We start from the raw sequence: 18,050 nt of genomic DNA, 5'->3' as shown, positions 1-18,050 counted from the left end.
CATATTTCAGCTTACCTTGTATTAGCCAGAAATATGTCTCGTGACCTCATCTAAAATTATAAATGAGGCTGTGAAAGTTATTTAGTTTTAACTTCCTGGAAAAGAAGAGAAACACAAATACTAGAGATCACCAGTATTGAAGTTGCTAGTAATTGATGCTACAATAAATATTAGAAATATTATTTTTTTCTGGGGAAAATGCTGTATTAATTATATCTTCATGTCTCTTCAGGTTTCATATCACAAGACTATTTCCTAAGAATTTAAAAGCCTGACACTTCAAAATGGAATAGACTTGATTTGCTGATTTATCAGTTATTACGTAAAACTTCTAAGAACATTCTTACAGCCTGAAGACTAATTATGAAATTCAATTTCACTGTGAGCTTGTTTTTTTGTCTATCTACTGTTCAGGGGATCAAGAGAAAGAAATTTAGGCAAAAGTGGTCAAAGCACTAATAATGCAAAGTTTGTGAAAAATGAAGCAAAAGTCCCAAGAAGAGAAATGTTAATGCAAGTGAGCCAAAATTTATTCTAACTCTTCAGCAATTAAAATATTTTGCATATGAAAAAGAAAGACCACGGGAACCCACCTCTTATATCAGAATGACCTATATGAGAGACCTGGAGTCAAAGGAGATCATTTTAGAGCTTTAAAATTTGACTACCTCACTAGATTTCAGACTTGCATGGGCCCTGTAATCCCTTTGTTTTGGCCAATTTCTCCCATTTGGAGTAGTTGGATTTACCCAATCCATGTACCTCCGTTGTATGTAGGAAGTAACTAGTTTACCGTTGATTTTACAGGCTCATAGGTGTAGTGTCTTGCCTTGTCTTAGATGAGTATTTGGACTGTGGACTTTTGGGATTAATGCTGAAATGAGTTAAGACTTTGGGGGAATGTTGGGAAGGTATGATTGGTTTTGAAATGTGAGGACATGAGATTTGGAGGGGCCAGGCATAGAATGATATGGTTTGGCTGTTTCCCCACCCAAATCTCAACTTGAGTTGCATCTCCCAGAATTCCTACATGTTGTGGGATGGGCCCAGGGGGAGGTAATTGAACCATGGGATCCAGTCTTTCCTGTACTATTCTCATGATAGTGAATAAGTCTCACAAGTTCTGATAGGTTTTTCAGGGGTTTCCGCTTTTGCTTCTTTCTCATTTTCTCTTCCCGCTGCCGTGTAAGAAGTGCCTTTTGCTGTGCGGGAGCTCTTTAGTTTAATTAGATCCCATTTGTCAATTTCCACTTTTGTTGGGATTGCTTTTGGTGTTTGAGTCGTTAAGTCTTTGTCCATGCACATGTTCTGAATGGTATTGCTGAGGTTGTCTTCCAGGGTATTTATGGTTTTAGGTTTTACATTTAACTCTTTAATCCATCTTGAGTTAATTTTTGTATAAGGTATAAGGAAGGGGTCCAGTTTCTGTTTTCTGCATATGTCTAGCCAGTTTTCCTAGCATCATTTATTAAATAGGGGATTTTTTCCCCATTGCTTGTTTTTGTTAGGTTTGTCAGTGAAAGAAAGTATTTTCAGAGTGTACAGGCAACCTACAGAATGGGAGAACATTTTTGCAATCTATCCATCTGACAAAAGTCTAATATCCAGAATCTACAAGGAATTTAAACAAATTTACAAGAAAAAAACAAAAAATAAACCATCAAAAAGTGGGCAAAGGATACAAACAGACACTTCTCAGAAAAAGACATTTATGTGGCCAAGAAACATATGAAAAAAAGCTCATCATCACTGGTTATGAGAGAAATGCAAATCAAAACCACAATGAGATACCATCTCAGGCCAGTTAGAATGGCAATTATTAAAAAGTCAGGAAACAACAGATGCTGGTGAGGCTGTGGAGAAATAGGAACGCTTTTACACTGTTGGTGGGAGTACAAATTAGTTCAACCATTGTGGAAGACAATGTGGTGATTCGTCAAGGACCTAGAACCAGAAATACCATTTGACCCAGCAATCCCATTATAATCTGAAAGGATTATAAATCATTCTACTATAAAGACGCATGTACACGTATGTTTATTGCAGCACTATTCACAATAGCAAAGACTTGGAACCAATCCAAATGCCCATCAATGATAGACTGGATAAGGAAACTGTGGCACATATATACCATGGAATACTATGCAGCCATACAAAAGAATGAGTTCATGTCCTTGAAGGACATGGATGTAACTTTAAGTCATCATTCTCAGAAAACCAACACAGGAACAGAAAACCAAACACTGCATGTTCTCACTCATAAGTGGGAGTTGAATAATGAGAACAAATGGACACAGGGAGGGGAACATCACACACTGGTGCCTGTCAGGGTGTTGGGGGCAAGGGGAGGGAGAGCATTAGGACAAATACCAAATGCATGTGTGGCTTAAAGCCTAGATGATGGGTTGATAGGTACAGCAAACCACCATGGCACATGTATACCTATATAACAAACTTGCACATTCTACACATATATCCCTAACTTAAAGTAAAATTTAAAAAAAGAAGTGCCTTTTGCCTCCTACCATGATTCTGAGGCCTCCCCAGCCATGTGGAACTTTAAGTCCAATTAAACCTCTTTTTCTTCCCAGTCTCAGGTATGTCTTTATTAGCAGCATGAAAATGGACTAATACAACATCTATCAAAAAACACATGTGCTTCATAAATATATCCAACTTCTTTTATCAATAAAAAATAATAAATTAAAGCCAAAAAGACTTATGTTTAGTAGAGATTGAATCAAAATTTTCCAACAATTTAAACCCTTCACCAAGGGGATTCATTGAGTTCTACAAGACATTTAAGGCATTAATACCAATTCTTTACAAACTCTATCAAACAATAGCAGAGAAGAAAATACTTCCCAACTAATTCTGAGGCCAGTGTTTGATAAATATCAAAATCAGATGAATATATTACAAGAAAAGAATATTACTGGCCAGTATCACTTATGAATATAAATGAAAACAATCTCGGAAAAATACTAGCAACCTGACTTCACCAATGTTTAAAAGAATTACCCAATATGATCAAATGGAACTTTAGTTAGAAATTCAAGATTGTTTCAACCTCCAAAAATTAATTAATGTAATATACCATATCAATAGAATAAAATAAAAATTATATGATTATGTAATTTCTGTAATAGTTGCAGAAAAATAATTTGAAAAACCCAACACTTCATGTTAAAAATACTCAATAGACACTATCTATTGTCATCTGCACTAGAGTTTTTAGGCTTTTGGCAATCAAGGACAGAATACGTAACTGAGAATGCTGCTAAACAAATTCAGACCCCAGCTTATCTTTGCCTGTGCTTCCTCACTTAGTCTAAGAAAACCCAGGCTGAGGTCTCAGGAGGAGATCTCCATCCTTTTTCCAGAGAATAACAGGATGGCCATGTCCTGGGAATTATTGACCTTCAAAGACATGTTTGTGGACTTTGTCCTGGAGCAAAGGCAGTAAATGGACTCTCCTCATAAGAATCTTTATAGGAATGTCATGCTTGGCAACTACAGCCACGTGGTGTCCAAGGGGTATCTGGTTGCCAAACCAGATGCTATCTTCAGATTGGGACTGGGCAAAAAGTCCCGGATGATAGATGGAGAAAATGCAATGAAGATCTGTCCCAAAATCTAGCAAGTTGATGAGCAGATAGATTACTAAAAAGAAAGCCCAGATAAAACTCTGTGGTAAGCTGCACTCATAGGAAAGAAACACTGAAGGATTAAAATGGTCAAGAATGTGGAAGATGTAGAAAAATCATTTATCTGAGAAGAGACTGTTTTTGATAAGACAAAGACTCTTTAAATATTATTCATGGGGAAGATGTTCAAAACACAATTTAAACATTCATAGTCAAAATAGAGGCTATGTAAGAAAGAAAGATGAGAGATGTAAGGTGTATTGGAATTCTAATTTTGATGCCTGTGCTAGTTTTGCTGTTGCATCTCATTCTGCAACAGTTATGGCCAGAGTGCATAGTAAGTGCCTAGTTATGATAAAAAAAAAAAAAATGACATTACATTTATAGATAGAAGACATGAATGGAAACATATTCCAATTAACAGCAATCAGGTTCGGTATTTATTCACAGTTTCAGGCATCCACTGGAGATTTTGGAACATATCCCCATGGATAAGTGGGGACTACTGTACACTGTTACATTATGCATCAAAAATTTGCTGAGAGTAAACATGTAAACCTAATAGATATCAAAACACTGCAGATATCATTTAGCCTTTATTAGGTATAATAAAAATCAAAGTTATAATATTCAAAGAATGCTGTAAATGTTACAAATTATTTTTTAAAATACAAAGTAAACATAAAAAACACTCAATAGACTATGAATAGAAAGATCCTTGCTTGATTTGATAAAGTAGATGCATAAAAAACCAACAGCTAACATTATAAGTAATGGGGAAAGATTGATTTTTTTTTTTTTTTACTAAGATCACAAAAAAGGTGTTTACTCCCACTATATCTATTCAACATTACACTGAGTTTCTATCCAAGGTAAGTAGACAGGAAACATTTATGAAAACATACAGCTATAAAAATAAGACATAAAACTATATTTTCACATGGCATAATATGGTGTATTAGTCTATTTTCATACTACTATGAAGACATATCTGAGACTGGATAATTTATACAGGAAAAAAAAAGGTTTAATGGACTAACAGTTTCACATGGCTGGGGAGAACTCACAATCATGGCGGGAAGTGAAGAAGAAGGGAGCAAAGCCAAGTCTTACATGGCAGCAGGCAAGAGAGCCTGTGCAGGTGAACTGCCCTTTATAAAACCATCAGATTTCGTGAGACTTATTCACTATCATGAAAACAACACAGAAAAATCTGCCCCATGATTCAATTATCTCCCACAGGGTCCCTCCCACAATATGTGGGGATTATGGGAGCTACAATTCAAGATGAGATTTGGGTGGGGACGTAGCCAAACCATATCATCTGATATGTAAAAAGTCCTAAGTTGTCTATTGAAAAACTATTAGAAGTGATAAATGAAGTCATAAATGTTGCAACATATAAGATAAATATGCAGAATCAAACGTATATCTATATGGAAGCAGTAAGAAAACTGAAAATGACCTTTAAAAACTAATTAAGTTCATAGTACCATTAATAAAAATACTTAAGAATACATTTAACAGAATTGCAAAACTTGTACTCTGAAATGACAAGTGTTAAGAAATTAATGAAAACCTACCTAAGTGAATATATATCTCATGCTAGTGAATTGTAATAGTAATTTTTCTTATGATAGCAAATGGATATAATATTTACTGCAATTTTCAGAGATAGATGAGCTGATTCTAAATTTATATAGAAATTGTTGGGACATAGCCAATACAATGTTGAAAAAGATGTACAAAATAGAAGGGCCCACACTTTTCAATTTTTAAAATTACTGATTTTAGAAATTGCTACAAAGCATCAAAAGTGTGGTACTGACATAAGAACATACATCTAAATCAACAGAATACAACTGAAAGTTTAGAAATACACCCTTACATTATGGTCAATTGAGTTTTGACAAAGATGCCAAGACCATTCAATGTGGGGAAGAATAGAGTTTTCGACAAATAATTCGGGACAACTTGATATCCACTCGCAAATATAGGAACCTAGCTACCTCACACTGTGATATGGTTTGGCTGTGTCTTCACTGAATCTCATCTTGAACTGTAGCTACCATAATTCCCACGTGTTGTGGGAGGAATGGTGGGAGATGATTGAATCATAGGGGTGGTTTCCTCCATACTGTTCTTGTGGTAGTAAATAAATCTCGTGAGATCTGATGATTTTGTAGTGGGAAACCCCTTTCTCTTGGCTCTCATTCTCTCTTGTCTGCTGCCATGAGAGACGTGCCTTTTGCCTTCTGCCATGATTGTGAGGTCTCCCCAGTCACATAGAACTGTGAGTCCGTGAAACTTACATTTTTTTTGTAAATTACTCATTCTCAAGTAAGTCTTCATCAGTTGTATGAAAACGAACTAATACAGTTAATTGGTACCAGTAGAAAAAGGTGCTACTGTAAAGTTACCTGAAAATGTGGAAGCAACTTTGGAATTGTGTAACACGAAGAGTTTGGAACAGTTTGGAAGACTCAGAAGAAGACAGGAAAATGTGGGAAAGGTTGGAACTTCCTAGAGACTTGTTAAATGGTTTTGATCAAAGTGTTGATAATAATATGGGCAATGAAATCCAGGCTGAGGTGATCTCAGATGGAGATGAGGAACTTGTTAGGAACTGGAGTAAAGGTGACTCTTGCTATGTTTTAGCAAAGACACTGATAGCATTTTGCCCCTGCCCTAGAGACTTGTGGAACTTTGAACTTGAGGCAGATGATTTAGGGTATCTGGTGAAAGAAATTTCAAAGCAGCAAAACATTGATGATGTGACTTGGGTGCTGTTAAAAGCATTCAGTTTTAAAAGGAAAACAGCATGAATGTTTGGAAAATCTGCATCTTCACAATGCAATAGAAAATAAAATCCCATTTTCTGAGAATAAATTCAAGCCAGCTGCAGAAATTTGCAAAAGTAATGAAAAGTAATGGCTCTCATTCTCTCTTGTCTGCTGCCATGTGAGACATGCCTTTTGCCTTCTGCCATGATTGTGAGGCCTCCTCAGCCATGTGGAACTGTGAGTTTATGAAATGTATATTTTTAAAATAAATTACCCAGTCTCGGGTATGTTTTAATCAGCGGTGTGAAAATAGACTAATACACATCATATACAAAAATTAACTCAAAATAAACAAAAGACCCAAATGTAGAGTGTAAAACTATAAAACTTTTAGAAGAAGGAATAGGTGCAAATACTTCTGAACCTGGATTAGGCAATTGTGTTATATATATGACTTCAAAAACACAAGGAACGAAATAATAATACATAAATTATACATTATTAATTTCTTTTAAAAATTTGTACTTCAGAAAACACCATTAAGAAAGTAAAAAGAGAGCCCATCAAATGGGGAAAAATATTGAATGAAATCACATATAGGTGGCTTATGGAGGACGGAGCAGAAGTGATAGTTTTAAGATGGCTGACTAGAGACATTAGACACTTGCCCTCTCTACAAGGAAGGATTCAGATTGAAAATAGATCATCAGACTTTGAATAGAACATCTGGGAAAGAACACTAGATTCCAACAAAGATGTCACAGGAAACACCCGAGGCACAGAAGGAGAAGGAAGTGAGCATCCATTTTGGCTGAGATTGGCTTCTGCACAGTAAAATAAACTATCAACAGAGTAAACAGACAGTGTACAGAGTGGGAAAATATCTGCAAACTATGCATCTGACAAAGGTCTAATATCCATAATCTATAAGTAACTTAAACAAATCCACAACCAAAACACAAACAACCAGATAAAAAGTGGGCAAAGAACGTAGACACTTTTCAAAATAAGACATACATACTCTTTGAAAAGACATACATACACTTTCAAAAGAAGCCAACAAGCATGTGAAAAAATTCTCAACATCATTAGTCTTTGGAGAAATGCAAATCAAAACTACAGTGAGATACCATCTCACACAGTAAGAATGAGTATTACTAAAAAGTCAAAAAATAACAGATGCCAACAATGCCATGGAGAAAAGGGAATGCTTATACACTGCTAGCGGAAATGCAAATTAGTTCAGCCATTGTGGAAAGAAGTTTGGTGATTTCTCAAAGAACTCAAAGCAGAATTACCATTCGACCCAACAATCCCATTATTGGGTATATACCTAAAGGGATATAAATCATTTTACTTTAAAGACACATGCATGTGTATGTTCATTGCAGTGGTATTCACAAAAGCAAAGACATGGAAATATCCTAAATGCCCATCAGTGGTAAACTGGCTAAAGAAAATGTGGTACATGTACACCATGGAATACTATGAAGCCATAAAAAAGGAGCAAGATTACACTTTTTTTTTTTTTTTTTTTTTTTGGCAGCAACATGAATGGAGCTGGAGGCCATTATTTTAAGCAAACAAATGCAGGAACAGAAACCCAAATACTGCATGTTCTCATTTATAGGTGAGAACAAAACATTTAGCACATATGGTTACAAATAAGGGAACAACAGACACCAGGGCTTACTTGGTGGTAGAAAGAGTGAGGAAAGTGAGGATCAAAAAAAAAAAAAAAAAAAAAAAAAAAAAAAAAACTACTTATCGAGTACTATGCTTATCACCTCAGAGACAAAATAATCTGTACACCAAACCCGTGACATACAATTTACCTACACTGCCAACCTGCACCTGTACCCCTGAAATAAAGTAAAAGTTAAAAAATTAATTATAAAATATACTAAAATGATTTTGTCTATTAACTTTGTATACTGTGACCTGGAAAAATTTGTTTTTAATTTTTATGAGATATAATTCACACATAATAAATTCATAATCCTAAGTTACAGAATGCACTGACTTTTTATATATATGAAATTTTACAACAATCATTACTAATAGCAGAACATTTTGTTAACTCCAAAATAATTTCCATATCAATTAAAAATCACTCTCATTTCCCTCTACCCTAGCGCCTGTGAACTGCTAATATACTTTCTGTGTCTATAAATTGGCCTATTCAGGATATTTCATATAAAAGGAATTATATCCTATGTGTCTTGACACTTTAAGTAGGCATCATGTTTTCAAGTTTCATCCATGTTGTAGCATGTATCAGTACTTCATTCTTTTTTTTTTTTTTTTTTTTTTTTTTGAGACGGAGTTTCACTCTGTCCCCTGGGCTGGAGTGCAGTGGCGCGATCTCTGCTCCCTGCAAGCTCCGCCTCCCGAGTTCACGTCATTCTCCTGCCTCAGCCTCCCGAGTAGCTGGGACTACAGGCGTCCACCACCATGCCTGGCTAATTGTTTGTATTTTTAGTAGAGATGGGGTTTCACCATGGTCTCGATCTCCTGACCTCGTGATCCACCCACCTCGGCCTCCCAAAGTACTAGGATTACAGGCGTGAGCCACCGTGCCTGGCCCAGTACTTCATTCTTATATATGGCTATGAACTGTTGCTCACTTTATGGAGATGCCAAATTTTGTTCATCCATTTATCAGTTGATAGATATTTGGGTTATTTACACCTTTTGGTTGTAAATGCTGTTATAAACATTCATGTTCAGGTTTTTGTCTGAACATATCATTTCATTTTCCTTGGTTACATGTCTAGGAATAGAATTTCTCAGTCATATGGCAAATCTAGATTAATTGTTTCTTAAAGTTATTAATTAGATTTCCTTCTCACTGGCAATGTCTAAGAGTTCAGATTTCTCTAGATTCTTGCCAATATTTCTTATTGTGTATCTTTTTTTGATTACAGCCATCTTAGTGGGTGCTATGTGATATCTCATTGTGGCCAAAGTTTATATAGGTCGTTTTTTGGCAGGGTTGGTACTTTAGGCTTTGCTATGTAAATAATCGTGTCTCTTGTAAGTAACATTACATATTCTACATTTCCAAACTTTATGCCCTTCATTTATTTTTCTTGCCTTTTAGAACTAACTATGACTGACAGTGCAAGACCCAATATTTATGATGAGAACAGATATCCTTATAGTCTCAAGATAAAACTTACTTGACAATGACCTTTTGTATTTATTGCTAGACTTTTCTCTTTAAAATTTGTTAAAAACGTGTTCTTTTCTATCATGCTGGATATTGAATTAACATTTTTTCTTATATGTTTTAGTTTTGTTATTAGAATAACTCTGGTCTTATAAGATGTGTTGATAATTGTCTTCACTATTCTTTTCTGGAAATTTTTGGTTTGGGTAAAATAAGTACTTTCATTCTTTAATTATTTGGTTGAATTTACCAATAGCCACCTATGCCAAGCATTTAATTTGATGAAATATATTTTAATTATGAATGCAGTTTTGAATTTTTTTAGAAAAGGAGTACTGTGACTTTATTGATTCTTGTGTGAGCTTTGATATTCTTTCTGTTTCAAAAAATGTCTCTACTCCATCTGTTTTATTAAAAGTATTTTTCATGCTTTATCTTTTTGGAACATTTTGAGAAGAAATGATATTATTTTTAAGTGTTTCGTAGGATTTAGAATTGAAACCATCCGGTCCTGAGCTTTTATTTGATATATTTTTAATTATTCATTCAATCTCCTCACTCATTATGAGTCTGTTTAGATTTTCTATTTTCATGATTTGGTGTCAGTAGGTTTTATGTTTTCAGAAATGTATTCATTTATTTTATGTTATCCAATTTTTTGACATATAACTTTTACAATAGTCTCTTATGTCCATTGGTATTTCTGTGGTATCAGTTGTAATATTCCCTATTTCATTGCTGATTTTCTTTTCCTTTTCTTCTTTTTTATTCTAGCTAAATATTTGCCAATTTTGTGATTCTTTTGAAAAAATAAACTCTTAATTTTGAGGATATTTTCCATTATTTTTCTAGTCTCTCATTTATTTCTGCCCTGACATATATTATTTCTTTCATTTTACCAACTTTGTGCTTAGTATTTTTTTTTTTATTTTAATTCCTTGAGATGTAATGTTAATTTGCTTATTTGAGAGCTTTCTTCTTTTTTAAGACATTTATGGCTATGAACTTCCCTCTTCTAACTGATTTTGCTAAGTTCCATAAGTTTTGATATGTTGTGTTTACATTTTTTTGTCTCAAGATATTTTAAAACTTTTTCATTTGTTATTTGATCCAATGGTTGTTCAGGAGTGTGTGTTTTAATTTCCACATACTTGGAAGTTTTCCAATCCAATTGTTATTGGATCCAATCCAATTGTTTTCCAATCCAATTGTTGTTGTGGTTAGAAAAGATATTGATAAAATTTCAATCTTCTTAATTCTTAAGGCTTGTTTTGTAGCCTAATGCACCTACCCTGAATAATGTTCTCTGTGTGTTTGATAAGATTCTGTATTCTGTTGCTATTAGTTGGAGTGTTCTCTTAGGTCCATTTGATCTAACATAAAGTAACAAGTCCAATATTTTGTTTTTATTTCTCTATCTGGATGTTCTATTTATTGATAAAAGTGTGTTATTTAAGTGCGCTACTATTATTGTATTGCTGTCTCTCTATTTCTACCAACATTCTCTGTACCTATAGATATGTGTGTGTGTGTGTGTGTGTGTGTGTGTGTGTATATATATATATATATATATAAACTTTATTTCTTTTTTTGGTTTTTGACTTGAAGTCCATTATGTCCAATACAAATATAGGTATTCCAGCTCTCTTTTGGTTTCCAGATGCATAAAATATCTCCCTTCATTATCAGTCTATGTATGTCTTTAAAAATGATGTGAGTCTTTTGTAGGGAGCATATACTTGAGTATTTTTTAAACCATTTAGCTATTCTTAAAGGTGTCCAATAAATCCTGTAGGCTTTATTTATTTCTTTTCATTCTATTTTCTTTTATTTCCTGTGATAGAACATTTTCAAATGACCTTTGGGTTCACAGAATCTTTATTCTGCTTGATCAATTCTGCTAATACTCTCTATCATATTATATTTTTATTTAATTAATTGTATTCTTCAGCTCTAGAATTTCTGCTCTGTTATGATTTCTCTCTGTTAAACTTTATTTTTGTTCACATATTGTTTTTGTATTTGACTGAATTGTTTATCTGTATTTTCTTGTAGCTTACTGAGCTTCTTAAAACAATTGTTTTGAATTCCTTGTTAGAAAATCCACAGATCTCCATTTTTTTGAGATCAATTACTGGAAAATTACTGTGTTCCCTTGGTAGTGTCATGTGTCCTTAGTTTTTTATAATTTTGTTGCCTTGCATGGATGTCTGTGCAATTTATTGAGAAATCACCTCTTCCAAACTTCTCACACTGCTTTAATTGGGGAACGACTTTCACGTACTTGTAGGTGTGAGTGATGGCTGGGTGAGTGGAGGGTGGGGGAGTACAGCAGTTCCAGCTCTGGGAGGGTGCATCAGTGTTGTCTCCATGTAGGTTTGTCATCTGAGGTCAGTGTCAATGAAGATTTTGGGGGTCTTCAGCACATAAGATGGTAGTTGTCTGTGGTGGCAGTAAGGACCGGTGGAATCTTCTGTGGCAAAAGCTACTGACATACTCTTGATCTCTTTTTCTCCTACAAGGAAGCTGGAGCCTAGGGTATCCCTCTAAAAGCCAGGTACACCACATGGGTGGACTTGTGATAGTAATGTCACTAGGGTCTATGCATGAAGCTCACAGAGCAGCCATAGACTTGGGATCAAGAACACTGGCATGCATGGAGAGACCACAACTACTGGAATTAATGCAGCAGTGGCACCAGTGCACAGGGTACAGGCAACCCCACTGCTGCTTTGGTAATAATGTACAAAGTATGGGTGCTTGTGGTACAGCTGGGGATCTGGAACCCAGAGCATGGGTTTTCACAGACTATATTGGCTCTGGTTCCTGATCATGGGAGCTCTTGCTCCAGGGTGGCCCTGGTGTCCTAGACATAAGTAATCATGGGAAGATTGTGGTTCTGGGGTCTGGGGTGCACATGGGGTTTGGGAGATGGTTGCTCCAATTCCAGGGCAGCACAATAGCATCGCCTTCTTGGGAGGGATGGACACGGCAGCATTTCTCTCTTAAAGGGGTTCCACAACTTTAATGGCTATTGGACTGCCAGTGTCCTCTACAGATCAGAACACTGGATACTACGGTGGCCCCTACCAGGTGGCTGGTATTAATAGTCCTTACCCTTTTTCTTTGTTTATTATTATTATTATTATTATTATTATTATTATTATTATTTAAGGTAACTTTGAGTTATTTAATCTTGCTTAAATATATTTTGGTTAGTGGACACACTGTTATAGGTCAAAAGGTCAAAATGTATCCCTTTTCAAATTAATTTATTGATGCCCTATATTCCCATACCTCAGAATAAGACTATATTTGGTGATAGGGCTTTAAAGGGGATGATTAAAGTAAAAAAGATCATGTGGATGGACCCTGATCCAATATGACTGGTATCCTTATAAGAATAAGATATTAGAATATCAACAACACACAAACTGAGGGAAAACCATATGAGATCACGGCAAAAAAGAGGGCATTCGTAAGCTATAGGCAGGTGCCTCAGTAAAAATCCAACTTGGTGACACTATAGTCTCAGCTTTATAATCTCCAGAATTGTGGGAAAACTAATTTCTGCTGTTTAAGCTATCTAGTGTGTACTATTTTGTTAAGGTAGCATTACAATCTAATTCATACACTTTGATTTTAAGATTTTACATTTATTGTGGCTTTTTATGACCCCAAATATTGTCTATCATGGTGACTTTTTCTGTATAAGCTAGAAAATGACATGTATTTGGATGTATTAAAAATAAATTTTATAAATTCTAACTAATGCAATTACCTAAATTATTTTCCTTCTGTTATTCTGTTAATAATTTGAGAAGAGTATCGAAATCTCCAACTATTATTTCAAATTTGTGTGTTTATCCTTTATTAATTTTTGCTTCATGCATTTTGAAACTCTGTGATTAAATTATGAACCCATTTAGAATATTATGTCCTTATGAAATAGCACTTTTTATCTCTATTTTTTCTAATATTAACATAGCCACTCCAGCTTCTTTTTGATTAGTGTTTGTATAACATACTATTTTCATTTACTTTTAACATATTAATGTTCTTATATTTAAAGTTTGTTTTACGTAAACCACATGCATTTGAATTTTGCTTTCATATACATTATGATAATCTATTTTAGTTAGAAAGTTTGGCTCTGTTCTTTACAATATGTTAGCTGCTAGCTACATGTACCTATTGAGTACTTGAAATATGACTAGTCTCGATTTAGATGTGTCATAAGTATAAAAGAAACATGGGATTTTGGAGACTTAGTCTGGAAACAAATGGTATGCAATATCTTATTAATACACTCTTCTACTGATTATATGTTGAAATTATAGTATTTTAAATATACTAGGTTAAATAAAATATATTTCTAAAGTTAATTTAATTTTCTATGTTTACATGAATAATATGAATACCAGAAAATTTAAAATGCTGTATATGATTCACATTATAGTTCTTTGAGACAATGCCTGTTTTACCATTGGGATTTAATGTACTTATTGATATTTCGTGGTTTAAATCAGTTATGTTACTATTTATTTTCTCTTTCATATGTTATTTGTTCATTTATGTTTACCTCATTTCTTGCTTTATTTGGAAATAATGGAAAGTTAATTTTATTTTTTCCCACCAAATGTATTACTAACTATATTTCTTTTGCTTTTTATTGATTGCTATAGAAATTTCAATATACATGTTTAGTTTATTATAGCCAACCTTTAATTAATATTATATTGCTTAATTGCCTTACAATTGAAAATTTCTATTTCACCTTCTCATCCTTTGGGTTACCAGGTTATATATTTTAATTTTATAATCTGTATAATTTTACTTTAGTCAACTATCTTGTAAAGAGATCTTTAAAATGAAAATGTTTTATACTTACCTTCCACAAATCTTTATATTTATGTGTTTTTGTATATAGTTTCTAGTACTATTTATATTTTTATGAATGCCCAGATTTCCACATGTTTAATTTTATATTTTTCTGAACATTTTATTAACATGTATCTGTGTGTGTGAAGGTCTGGTAATTACTAACACTTTATCTTTTATCTTAAAAATATTTATCTTTAATTTCTGAATGCTGTTTTTGTTGGGTATATATTTCTAGGTTGACAGTAATTTACTTTAAAAATGTCATACATTCTCTCATGGATTTAATTATTTTTAACATGAAGCCTACTATTGTTATTATCTTTTTTTTTGTATATATGGTAATCTTTGTGTATTGTCTTCTTTCTCTGTCTATATTTAAAATTTTCTCCTCAGTGTTTTCAGCAATTTGATTATGATTTGCCTCAGATGGTTTCTTCATGTTTTTTGATGTAATTTTAAGAGCTCTAGTTTCGATCAACATTTGAATATATTTTAGATTTGACCAACTCTACCCAACTAGGTCTAATCTGAATGAGAATTTGTGTTCAACTTACCTTACGTAACGTGTGGATTTACTGAACATGAGAATAATACATACTTGACTATTTTCCTACCTGCATCTTTTATCTTGCAACATATGGATTCAGTAATGTAACCATACCCTCCCTCTTTTCCTTCTGGCACACTTTTCCTTTAAATATTGGAGCCCTCAAAATAATCTTTGAAGAAAGGCATAGACCACAGACTGTTTCTGTGATTTATGTTTTCCTTTCTTCTGGGCATGTACTTAGTTCTACCAAAATAAACTTCAAAACTGATTGAGACCTGTCTTAGATCCTTTTCAGTTTACAAAATGGCCACTAACGGAAGGGACTCTGAGTGGAGGTGGCTTTTGACAAATCTCCTATGGGTTCATGGCAACAGCCTGGACTATCTTTATTGCTCAACCTCAAATTGTCTTTATTGCTCAAAGACAATTTTCCAAATTCTGGGAGCTTCCCCCTCCACAGAATCCACGATCTCACTAAACTCGGTTGAGAGCTAAGGTTTATTTTGCTGTAGGGCTCCTCGTTTTGGAGTTTTACTCACTTCCAACAAGGAAAGCAAGTTTTCCCACCTCCATCATGATGGAGGACAGGCAACTCCTTTCTGGAATTTCAGCTCATTTACAACAGGGAAGGCAAGTTTTAGTTTTTTCCTGCTTCTGAGATGGTAGAGAGCAGTCTTCAGCCAGGGCACCATTCGTAGGTAATTAGCTAAACTGGCCTTCTGTCTTGAAAATTTTCCTTAAAGACTATAAGTTAAGATTTCACAACCAGCCACGAATTAATTTCTGCTTACCTTCAGAGTGTTTTGTTGTTGTTTTCATCTTTCTTGCATTGGATTTGACCAACTCCACCCAACAAGGTCAAATCCAAATGAGAATTCCAAATTATGCGGAACCAGGGTTTTGAATTGGCTAAAATTCCCTGCAGCTGCAAAAATAACAAATAACAAACAGTGATCAAAAACATTTTTTTGACTTCTTGAGGGATTTCATTTACGTAAGAAGGTTGCCTTTTACTAACCAAGCTGCCTCTAGTTTGTCTGGTTTTCTTCTGAGAAGAACAGTAGTGGCCATTTCATGCTATATTTCAGTAGCTAAGATTCTGCTCTTTTCACTGTGGCAGCCTGGATTTGGCTGTTAAATAAAGTTCTTTCTGGTTTGATATTTATGTTAATTTAGTATATCAGCTGTTAGTTCTAGCTAAAATAGAGTAGTGAGAGATTTGAAAGAATTTTTTAGGAGATTTATAGTTAAAGTAAACTTAATTAAAAGCTGGTATCCACACTACACACACACACACACACACACACACACACACACAGGCTTTATCTTTATGTTTCTTCTCTTTTTATCCTGCTTTTGGGAATATTTTTTTCCAGTGGACTGAAGCCTTTTTAAAGAAAACACCATGTGCTTTGTTTCTTTTTAAACTTCCTTTCTTGAAAAACTATTCTTTCATTTACTTTTCTTCCACTTTATTCCTCCTTCCCCTTTGCCATCTTCTGTACCAAGTGAAAAGACCTAGAGAATGCTTCTAATCACGCAGACTCCTTAAGTAACTCAGAAAAAAGATGCCACTCACCCCTCTTTTAGGATCTTCTGATTTCTTTGTGAAGTCACTAGAGCCAAAGGCAAATTCCCCTCAGTTCTAACTCTGTGCTCTTTTGCATTGTGTTACCTGATCTTTTTAGCTTCTGAGGGTATCAAAAATCACTTTGCATTATGACAAAATTTTTTATCTTGGTATTTGTAATAGCATGGTAATTGATAAATTTTTGGAAATGATTAAATGGCAGTTGTTTACAGTAAATAGTTATTGCTACAGGGGCTACTCTTTGTATGTTTAAGATAAGAAAGACTGCAGTTCAGACATGTAAAGAAATATTTTTATAGCAAAGTACTTTTATAGTAAAGGTATGACATGGCATAGTCCCATGATATCTCTCTCTCTTTGGAGACCCAGCAGTCAGTGTGGGCTCCTCTGAGAGCTCAGTGGTCCAGTTAAAACATAAAGACTAAATTTAGAACTACCTATTTAAATAAAATTGGTCGCATTATAAAATCTTTTGGTAGATTTTTATAATTTTATGTTTGACTTGGCATACATTTTTAATCTTCTTCGAACACAACCAGACTTTCTCTCTCTATATTTTGATATGTAAATTTTTGCTATCTGAGTTTCACCTTAGAGCTGTTTCATTAGTATGCAGATTTAGGGTTATCTGGCTGACAATTGCCTCGGATAGTGTAATAAGTTATCAAAAAATTGGAAGTCTAAAATAAGAAAGAAAAAAACGGTCTTCTAAATTTATGATATCTGTGCCTGTCTACGTGTCTGTGTATGTATTTATGTGTTCTGTATGTGATGGTTCACTGCTCAATATAGATATATATATGTGTGTTCTAATTAGTTGGCTTAACTAGTAAAAAAAAATGTTATCAAAAAGTAGAAATTTTAATCCTAAATGCTTTTTCAAGTTCATGTGACTTAAGTAAATTTTTAATTAATAAGCTGAATTTAAAATTTTTGGTAAAATAAAATTAGAAATGTCTTCAGAATGGTCAGCATACATCATTGTTTAGATATATTGGTCAAATGGTTTTTTATTTTATCTCTACTAAATATGATAAGTTGTCAAAATTTGGCATGAGGGTTATAAAGCTATAAATGCCTCCCAAAACAGAATTGTATTTGTGTATTTTTTTGATAAATAAGATATTTTAATATTGTTGGTTTAATAAAAACAGCTAAATCCTGAGCTGTTAGTAAAAGACCCATTTATGCAACCTTAAGTTTCTTACTTAGGTAAACACCAAAAATTCACAAGCTCTAATATGATTAACAGAGAAATAACTCCAAACAATGGCTATTGCAATTTTCATTTAAAAAAAAAAAAACTAGGTCAATTATTACTAAATAATAAATCAATTAAGTAAATGTAAATGAATAAATGAATAAATGCTTGAAAATAAGCTTTTCAAATAATTTAGAATCTAAGGCTATATTAAATTAAATA

At 33.8% G+C, this 18,050-nt stretch overlaps 1 long non-coding RNA gene across 1 annotated transcript in view; it reads right to left on the bottom strand.

Annotated features, from left to right (window-relative positions):
* LOC135969148 (uncharacterized) overlaps positions 1–16,149 on the bottom strand; it is a 50,230-nt gene extending 34,081 nt beyond the window's left edge. Inside the window, exons 1-2 of the long non-coding RNA XR_010584214.1 lie at positions 16,055–16,149; positions 15,828–15,961 (exon numbers count right to left, since the gene is read on the bottom strand). This is a non-coding gene — a long non-coding RNA (uncharacterized lncRNA). The remainder of the gene's footprint in view (positions 1–15,827; positions 15,962–16,054) is intronic.
* Positions 16,150–18,050: the final 1,901 nt, after the last annotated feature.

Source organism: Macaca fascicularis, chromosome X (genome assembly GCF_037993035.2).
Source record: "Macaca fascicularis isolate 582-1 chromosome X, T2T-MFA8v1.1".
In the NCBI taxonomy this organism is placed as follows: Eukaryota; Metazoa; Chordata; class Mammalia; order Primates; family Cercopithecidae; genus Macaca; species Macaca fascicularis.
The sequence above is the reverse complement of the archived record's forward strand: the minus strand, read 5'-3'. Positions and strand labels throughout refer to the sequence as shown.